Source organism: Scleropages formosus, chromosome 10 (assembly GCF_900964775.1).
Source record: "Scleropages formosus chromosome 10, fSclFor1.1, whole genome shotgun sequence".
Taxonomy (NCBI): domain Eukaryota; kingdom Metazoa; phylum Chordata; class Actinopteri; order Osteoglossiformes; family Osteoglossidae; genus Scleropages; species Scleropages formosus.
The window spans coordinates 408,253-417,870 of record NC_041815.1 but is presented as its reverse complement, the minus strand read 5'-3'; the positions used below and the strand labels follow the sequence as shown (position 1 = coordinate 417,870).

Sequence of the window (9,618 nt, the reverse complement as noted above, 5' to 3'; positions counted from 1 at the left end):
CTCTGGCAACCCGAAACACTGGAAAACCTGTTGGAAGAGGGCTTCGGCCATCTCCCAGACTGTCAGCAGCTTGGGGAAGGGAATCAATCGGCAAGCCTTTGAAAAGTGGTCCACCAAGGTGAGGATGGTTATCTTACGTTTAGACAGGGGAAGGTCCACCAGGAAGTCTACTGCAACATGGGACCATGGGAGTGTAGGTACAAGCAGGGGCTCCAGTAAACTGGCGGGTTTCAGGGTTGGGGTCTTGGCCTGGGAGCATGTGGGACACACCTCCACATACTCACGGACGTCCTTGACTAGGAAAGGCCACCAGAACCGGCCCTACAGGAGAGAGAGGGGCTGGTGTGCCCTAGGGCGTCCTGTCGCTGGGGAATCATGGGTCCACTGAAAGAGAGATGTCCTCATGCTAACAAGCATATACTCCTTACCATCCGGTTTGTCCGGTGGGGCTGCCTGAGCAGCCTGAGCCTCTTGCCACTCCAGGAAGAACTGCCACCAGACTGGAGCCACCATGCGGTGCTCAGGTAAGATCGGTTCAAAGTGTTCTGGTGCGGGGTCGTGAATCCGGGACAAGGCATCGGCCTTTCTATTCTTCAATCTGGGACAATACGACACAGTGAAGTCAAACCTGCTAAAAAAAAACAGAGCCCAGCAAGCTTGTTGGGGGTTCAGCCAGCAGGCCTGTTGGAGATATTCCAGGTTGTGGTGATCTGTTAGCAGCAGGAAGGGGTGGACCGCACCCTTGAGCCATTGCCTCCACTCCTCTAATGCCAATTTCATAGTAAGTAGCTATCTGTTTCCGATGTCGTAATTCTTTTTGGAGGCGAATAGTTTGTGTGAATAGTAAGCACAAAGGTATAACTTAAAGGGATCCCCTTGCCTCTGAGAAAAAACGGCTCCCTCTCCCATGAGCAAGCCATCCACCTCGACTATGAACGGCAGAGAAGGGTTGGGGTGTTTGGGCAGAGGTAAACCTGGCTTGTAGCTCCTGGAAGATGTGGTCTGTGGCATCGGTCCAGTGCAGTCCAGTGGGTCTGGGCCAATTCAAGACAGTACATACCTTTCCAGGGTCCATGGCCACCCCATCTCTGCTGAGGACATACCCTAAGAAAGATACTTGAGACTGGTGAAATAAACACTTCTCCCCTTTCACATACAGCCTGTTTTGCAGTACTGCTCTCACCTGCATATGTTGCTCCTTGGTTCGGGAGAAGATAAGGATGTCATCCAAATCGACAAGCACACTTTCATTGACCATATCCCCAACATATGATTCACAAAAACCTGGAACACTGAGGGAGTATTTGACAGGCCAAACAGCATAACGAGGTATTCATAGTGCTCCTGAATGATGCTGAATGCGGTCTTCCACTAGTCCCTCTCCCGAATACGAATGAGATTGTAGGCGCTCCTGAGGTCTAACTTTGTAAAAATGGTAGCCCCATGCATCCGCTCTAATGCAGCGATGATCAGAGGTAAGGGGTGTGGATTACGGATGGTACTGGCGTTCAGTCCCCTGTAATAGATGCATGGCCTCAAGCCCCTGTCTTTCTTCTCCATGAAAAAACCCTGCAGATACTGGGGAGGTAGATAGGTGGATAATTCCGGCACCTAGGGCCTTGGTGATGTAGTCCTTCATTGCTTTTTGTTCCGGGAGAGACAAGGGGTACACACAGCCTCGTGGGGAAGTGGCCCCGGGCAGAAGGTCAACGGTGCAGTCCCAAGGGCGGTGTGGTGGCAGTTAGGCTACTCGCATCTCACTAAAAAGGTTGCTGACCACGTTGCTGTTAACAGTGTCTCGTGTGTTACTGTATTTGGCTTTAATTTTTTTTTTTGTTTTTACCCTCATAACCATGGCATCAAAGTGTAAATGTGGTGTAAGTGATGGTGAAGCATCAAAGAAAAGGAAAATGATCACAAATGAAACTAAAGAGATCGAAAAAGGTGAAACGCCAACAAACATTGGAAAGCATTAGGTTACAGTCAGTCAACGATCTGGAGAATTTTAAATGACAAAGCGAAAATAATGGAGCATGTAAAAGGCTCTGTCCCAAAATCTCTCCCCCTCTATTAGAAAAACTGTAGTTACATATTATTATTTATTTTATTACTATGATTACTGTATTATGTTAAAGGTGTTTTAGTGTATCTGGAACTCTTTAATGATTTTATGCATAGAAAGGTACGCAATATACTAAGACAAACATTTGACTAAGTGACGTTAGATACGAACTGTACCTAACTGTTCCGATCTACGTACAAATTCGATTTAAAGACAGACTTAGGAACGGAACTCATTCGTAATCCAGGGACTGCCTGTAATTCTTTCTTTTCGGAGTAGCGGCGGTGAACACGAACGTCATGCATCCGTGGACTGAGAGATTGTATTGATGTTGAAACAGCGCACCCTCGCGGCCATTTATCGTTACTTCAGTCACATAACCTGGGTTAGCAGCTCATTTCAGACGAGTAACCACGTCCGCTGCTATCCGGGATGAAAAAGAGTCCCCCCAAGTGCCGTCATGATTTGTTATTTAACATAACGCTTTTTTACTTGTGTACATACATTTCAGGCGTCTAAAATTCAGGCATTCCTGTCAAAATGTTAAAATTTAGTTTGTGACTCGCGGATTAAATGGAAATGTATATTAGATATTCCCCGTGCGAGTGAAATTTATTAAATGAAATGTAAAGAAGTGGACAAATAAATATTTGATTTTGTATTGAGGGTCATCTGGAATTATTTACAGTTTTTGTTGCTGTATCAATGTAATTGCAAAATGTAGCTCTATAGAATTTGTGGAAAAATTAAACACAAGAAGTGTTCCCGCCCGGTTTCGAACCGAGGACCTTTCGCGTGTTAGGCGAACGTGATGACCACTACACTACGGGAACTTGTTGGCTTGTTTACCCACGGGTTTAGTATTAAACGAAGTACCGCGCTTTGGCTGATGGTCAAAATTTAACTGATGGTTTTATTTTTTTAAATTTTTTATTTATTGAAACCTTAAAAAGCGGCGCAGTGGCGTAGTGGATTGGACCGGGTCCTGCTCTCCGGTGGGTCTGGCGTTCGAGTCCCGCTTGGGGTGCCTTGCGGCAGACTGGCATCCCGTCCTGGGTGTGTCCCCTCCCTCTCCAGCCTTACGCCCTGAGTTGCCGGGTTAGGCTCCGGTTCCCCGCAACCCCGTATGGGACAAGCGGTTCAGAAAATGTGAGTGAGTGAAAGAAACCTTAACTTCTACCAATGTAAGAGCAGCTGGTGTAAAAAAAAAAAAGAGATACAGATGTTTAACATTTAATTTCCATTCCTTCCTTTACTAATCACGTGTGTCTGAAAAATAGCCGTAAAAATAATTTAAATCAAAGACAAATGAAATGATCATCGTCTGATTTCGATAATGAAAACAAAATTTGTTGTTGAATGAAAACAATGTTACAAATACAATAAAATAAAATTAAATAAGTTAAATGCAATTAAATAAAAGATATTCAATAACAATAGGCATTTCAAGGAAGGTAAGTTTTAAACATAAACTGGGGTTATTTACAAACAAATGTTAACTTTGTTATTTCTAGTAAGTAATTTACAGTGAGTGTGAAGAGATTTTTTTTATATTGATATTATGTTTAAACGCCCAGTATACCTACTATAGCAGAGCTCTAGTCTAGAATGTTTGTCTCTTTACAGTAAGACTTCTTTTTTTTAAGTGTCATTAAAATAAGTGTCATTCAGTGTCAACGAACAGGAACCAAAAATGTGTTAACACTCTTTTAACAGGGTGTTTCAACAAGCTTTTTTCAATGCTTTGTACTACATATTGATAAAGACCAATAACACATTTAAAGATTAAGCTTTAGTGACATTTCAGTGTTTAAAAATAGATTGGAGTCAGATTTTTTTGATTTTTTGACAGGAATGTTTAAAAACTGGAGAATTTCAGACTGAAGAAATTCAGCAAGTGACTATTATTACATTTATTCATTTAGCTGATGCTTTCCTCCGAAGCAACTTAAAATATGAAGGTCACAATTATTACATGCTTACAACCATTTACACAAGTGGGTAATTTTACTGGAGCAACTTAAGGTAAGTACATTGCTCAAGGGTACTACACCCAAAGGTGAAGGTCAAACCTCTAACCTTTGGGTCCAAAGGCAGTAGCACTAACCACTAGCTACCCCATACACTGAATTATATATATACCTTATTACACCTAATACATTTTGTATGAAACATGGAGTAGTACTGTAAACCCTACTCAGATCGCAGTCAGTAAAAAATGAGAAAGGAAATAACTTGATATTTAATTAAACTTTGCTGAGACTTGCAGTTATTGACTTGTCCATTGACGGTCCTATATACACCGATCAGCTACAACATTAAAACCACTGACAGGTGAAGTGAATAACATTGATTATCTCATTAGAGTGGCACCTGTCAAGGGGTGGGATGTATTAGGCTGCAAGTGAACAGTCAGTGTTTGAAGCAGGAAAAATGGGCAAGTGTCAGGCTCTGCATAGTGCTGACAAGGGGCAAACTGTGATGACTGGGTGAAAGCATCTCCAAAACAACAGGTCTTGTGGGGGTGTTCCTGGTATGCAGTGGTTAGTACCTACCAAAAGTGCTCTAAGGAAGGACAATCAGTGACCTGGTGACAGGGTCACGGCCGCCCGAGGCTCACTGATGTGTGTGGGGAGTGAAGGCTAGCCCTTTTGGTCTGATTCCACGGAAGAACTACTGTAGCACAAATTGCTGAAAATGTTAATTCTGTCCATGATGGAAAGGTGTCAGAACACAGTGCATCACAGCTTGCTGCAGAGGGGGCTGTGTAGCCACAAACCTGTCAGAGTACCCATGCTGACCCCTGTCCGCTGCTGGAAGTGCCTACAATGGGCATGTGATCATCAGAACTGGACCAGGGAGCAATGGAAGAAGGGGGCTTGGTCTGATGAATCAGGTTTTCTTTTAGATCATGTTGAAGATGGTGCATCTGCATCGTTTACCTGGGGAAGAGATGGCAGCAGGATGCACTATGGGAAGAAGGCAAGCTGGTGGAAGCAGTGTGATGCTCTGGCCAATGTTCTGCTGGGAAACCTTGGGTCCTGGCACTCATGTGGTTGTTACTTTTGACATGTACCACCTACCTAAAGATTGTTCATCATCTATTCTGAGTTTTATGTACCTACTCATGTGATGAACATCGGTGCATATAGTGGAAAGAAACTAACTTTATTTAAGAATCACACATCTGCAACTATACCCCTTTCTCCTAATGTAATGCACAAATGGTATTTCTCTGAGATGTATGTCGCTCTGGAGAAAAGCATCTGCTAAATGAATAAATGTAAATCTAGTGTTATTTCAACACGTACCACCTACCTAAAGATTGTTGCAGACCACGTACACCCCATTATGGTAACAGTATTCCCCGATGGCAGTGGCCTCTTTCAGTGGGATAATGCACCCTGCCACAGTGCAAAAATTGTTAAAAAGTTCAAGGTGTTGATGCGGCCTCCGAATTCCCCAGATCTCAATGCGATCAAGCATCTGTGGCATGTGCTGGAAAAACAACTCCGATCCATGGAGGCTCCACCTCACAACTTACAGGACTTAAAGGATCTGCTGCTAATGTATTGGTGCCAGATACCACAGGTCATCTTCAGAGGTCTTGTGGAGTACATGCATCGATGGGTCAGAGCTGTTTTGGTGACATGAGGTGGACCTACACAATATTAGGCAGGTGGTTTTACTGTTGTGGCTGATTGGTGCATCATCATATGGGCATGTACAGTATGTGATTATGATTATGCCCCACTGTGATTGTAAGTTCTCACACATAATACCCCTTGATCTAGTCACCTGTTTGTTTCTGTTAAAAAGGCTGTATTTAATTGAAAACTCACTTTGATTTCATGTGATTCACTTTTCACCGCCTGCTCCTACAGCACAATGCATGTTCTCTTTCTTCCACAACCTCTTCTAGAAATGGGCCGAAGGTGTGAAGCGGGAAACGCTGTGGATGGGATGCCAATGTGTTGTAGGACATTTATTTTGTCTCTTATTAACCTGAAGCAACGTTAAAGTTGTCCGCTTTAAAATAACTGGGGGAAAAAAAGAAACCATTTCTGCAATCCACATTCAATATTTTCAGTTATGCTTTATATACAGAAGACAATGCAGTCTCCCTCCTGGACATCATGCAGCACAGGAGAATGAAACAGTCAAGCAATTGGAGTGTAATGGAGTATAATTTTGAGTGAGCTTAAATCTGACTGCATGTGTTATTTGTGATACAGCATAAACTGATGAAACAAAACTAGCTAAGAGCTCTGACTCATCACATAAACATGGTAGCAAGCAGGAACAGGTCATTATGACCTAGCAACAGAGAAATGTAACAAGAACAGTGCAATTGAAAATAAATAAAACTAGGAACTGTTCACATGTTCAAAAATGTGTAAATCAAATGCTCATAAGATACATCTGATAAATTAATAAATACAATGTACATAGCAGTGTTACAGGCAGCTCAGTGGGGTGTGATGTCCCAGCGATGGAAGCTGTCTTCAAGTTCCACACCTGAGACCAATTCCCTTGTGAACTGAGTAGATACAGAGCCCACAGGGAGGCAAAACCTTGAGTTTTGCAGACATGAATAGAGCAGTACAGCAAGTTGTCTTCCTTACGCATACAGGAGATCACAGACAGCGAGCTGGGAAGGCAGATGATCATTCTGGTGAGCTGGGATGGCTGGTGTCTGCATTAGGGTCGGCAACAATGGGACTGAATCACAGTGTTGAATTTTTTCTTTTTTTTTTCCACATCCCGTAACAGGAGTACTTTGGTACCATGTAAATTAGAAGCTCAGTAAAGAATCCTGGCTCAGAGCTAGACCAAGGTGCTGGTGCTCATGTGTGGATCCTCAGTCCCTTCCTTCTTTTACTCTAAACATGACATGTAAATTCACTAATATCCAAAACAGCCATAAGAGCATGAAATAAAAACATTATATTTGATTTTATATATACGTATGTTGGAACTGGAAGAATTGGATGAATTGGAAGAGATGTGGAAACTGAAGTCCAGATTTGGGGCTGTAACCCCCAAAACTGGAAGAGTGGCTCCAGCAGATTCCAGGAACAACATCTGAAGTCTCTGTCCAGAAGAGTGCATTTTATTTTGCCTTGGAGGACCGTTGCTGCAGTTCATCGTGTTTCGGGTAAGGTTGTTGTTGCTGCCGCTTTTTCCCTGACATGCATTCTTGTTGTGCAGTTGTGCAGATAGTCAGAAGCAATTGGTTGTGTGTTTTTCTGTAGTAGTCAGTGGTATTTTTATTAATTTATTTGTTGAATTGTATTTTGCTGTTTGTTAGGGCGCATTTAAAGCTAAACAATTCTATGTCCTGTAGTGTAGAGTGGACGTGACTCCGTTGATCGATTCATCGCGTCTGTTTTGGTCGCCATTGTTGGAGTAGTTTTGATTTCGATTAGGAATGTCAGCTGACAGGAATTAGCTTGGTTTAAATAGCAGCCAGTGACTCGTAGCGGCAGCCTCTTGGTGCGAAGACTCAGGGTGCAAAGACAAGGGAGTCTTCCTGTGGGAGTGCACCGAGGAAGGCCACCAGCAGCACATTCAATTAGGGATCATGTGTCTAACATGTCAACCATTAAAGTTGTCTACGGCAACCGAGCTGTGCGACATTGCGACCACTGGAAACCTGAACACTCCCACTGCTACAGTAACCTGGTTTATCCTCGTCTATCAAACCCTCTATCGTGCTTCAATTTCACCATGGGACTCTGGAACTGCCAGTTTGCAGTGAGAAAGGCTGACTTCATGCCAGCCTACGCTTCTCATCTCTCACTGGACCTCTTGGCACTAACTGAAACCTGGATCACCCCAGACAACTCAGCCACACCCGCAGCTCTCTCCACTAACTACTCCTTCTCTCACACCTCTTGTTCCTCCAGCAGAGGTGGAGGCACAGGTCTGCTGTTCTCTCCCCGCTGGGAATACTCTATTCTTCCTCTTCACTTGCATGATCTGTCCTCATTCGAATAGCATGCTGTATCTATCACTTGCTCTCCTGGCCCTCTCGGCTGCTTCTTGGATGACCTTGACATTTTGCTGCCCTCTGTCCTAGAGGACAACTCTTTGTTGATTCTCCTGGGTGACTTTAATCTGCATGTCGATGACATTCATGCATGCGGCCTTCTGTTGCTCCTACAGTCCTTCGATCTCGTCCTGTCCCAATCCCCTGCTATTCACAAAGCAGGCAATTGCCTTGTCCTTGTATTTTCTCATCACTGTGGCTGTCCTGTCCTCTCTGTTACTCCGTTGCATGTCTCTGACCACTTTTTCATTTCCTTTCAACCCTGCCTCACCACTAATTCCTTGCCTCTTTCTGCACCCATTGTCACCTTCAGCCACAACTTAAAATCTCTCACCTTCTTGCTTTGCCTCTGCCACACTGACCGCTCTTCCTTTTGCTGCACAATTCACAGATCTATCAATAGATGCCACTAACATTTCCCTTGACTCTCTCTGTCCACTATTTTCCAGACCAGCACACCTCAGTGTCATCCCATACCTGCCTGATACGATATGTTCTAACAGGACCAAACTCCAGGCTGCAAAGTGACGATAGCAAAAATCCAAGACTCACTCTCTCAACCGGTGTCCCACAGGGCTCTGTACTGGGTCCGCTTCTCTTTTCGATTTACACCTCCTCCCTTGGCCCAATCATAGCCTCCCATGGATTCAAATACCACTGCTATGCTGATGATACCCAGCTCTTCCTCTCCTTTCCACCTGGAGCATCAGACATTTCTGCACGCATTGCTGTCTGTCTGTCAGACATCTGCTTGGATTTCTGATCGTCACCTCCAACTCAGCCTCTCCAAAACAGAGATTCTTCACCTCCCAGCTGGCCTGTCTCCTGCCACGATCTATCAATCAAACTGGACAGCTCGCTCATTTTGTCTACCTTCTCGGCTAGGAGTCTGGGAGTGATGACTGACTCAAGTCTATCAAGCCACAACCCAGACCTACAGATACATCCTACATAATATCCGCAGGATCTGTCCTTACCTCACAACTGGCTCTACCCAACTACTTGTCCAGGCCGTGGTGACATCCCGCCTGGACTACTGCAACTCTCTCTTGTCTCGCCTTCCCGCTACTGCCATCAGACCTCTGCAGCTGATACGGAATGCAGCTGCACAAGTTGTTTGACTTGCCAAAGCGTTCCCATATATCTCCCCTACTCGTTTCTCTGCACTGGCTTCCAATAGCTGGCTGGATAAAATTCAAGACCCTGGGTATTGCCTACAAATGCATCAATAGAACTGCTCCTAGCTATTTACAAGACTTGATCAACCACTACGCCCCAACCAGACCGCTTCGCTCATCTGCTTCTGCTCACTTGGTGGTCCTGCGCACGAAAGGTAAAGCGTGGAGGATCTCAGTTCTGGCTTCGTTGTGGTGAAATGACCTTCCCCTCTCACTCAGAACTGCTGAAACTCCGTCTACATTCAAGAAGGCTCTGAAAACTCACCTTTTCTGGACTCACTTCGCCAATGATCCCTCAAACTTATGTATGGTGTAAATGTTCATGC

The 9,618-nt window shown here is 44.3% G+C and overlaps 1 non-coding gene across 1 annotated transcript; it reads right to left on the bottom strand.

The window, feature by feature from the left end:
- Positions 1-2,822: 2,822 nt before the first annotated feature.
- On the bottom strand, positions 2,823-2,895 carry trnav-aac (transfer RNA valine (anticodon AAC)). The gene has a single exon. It is a non-coding gene; the product is annotated as a tRNA-Val (tRNA).
- Between the last annotated feature and the right edge of the window lie 6,723 nt (positions 2,896-9,618).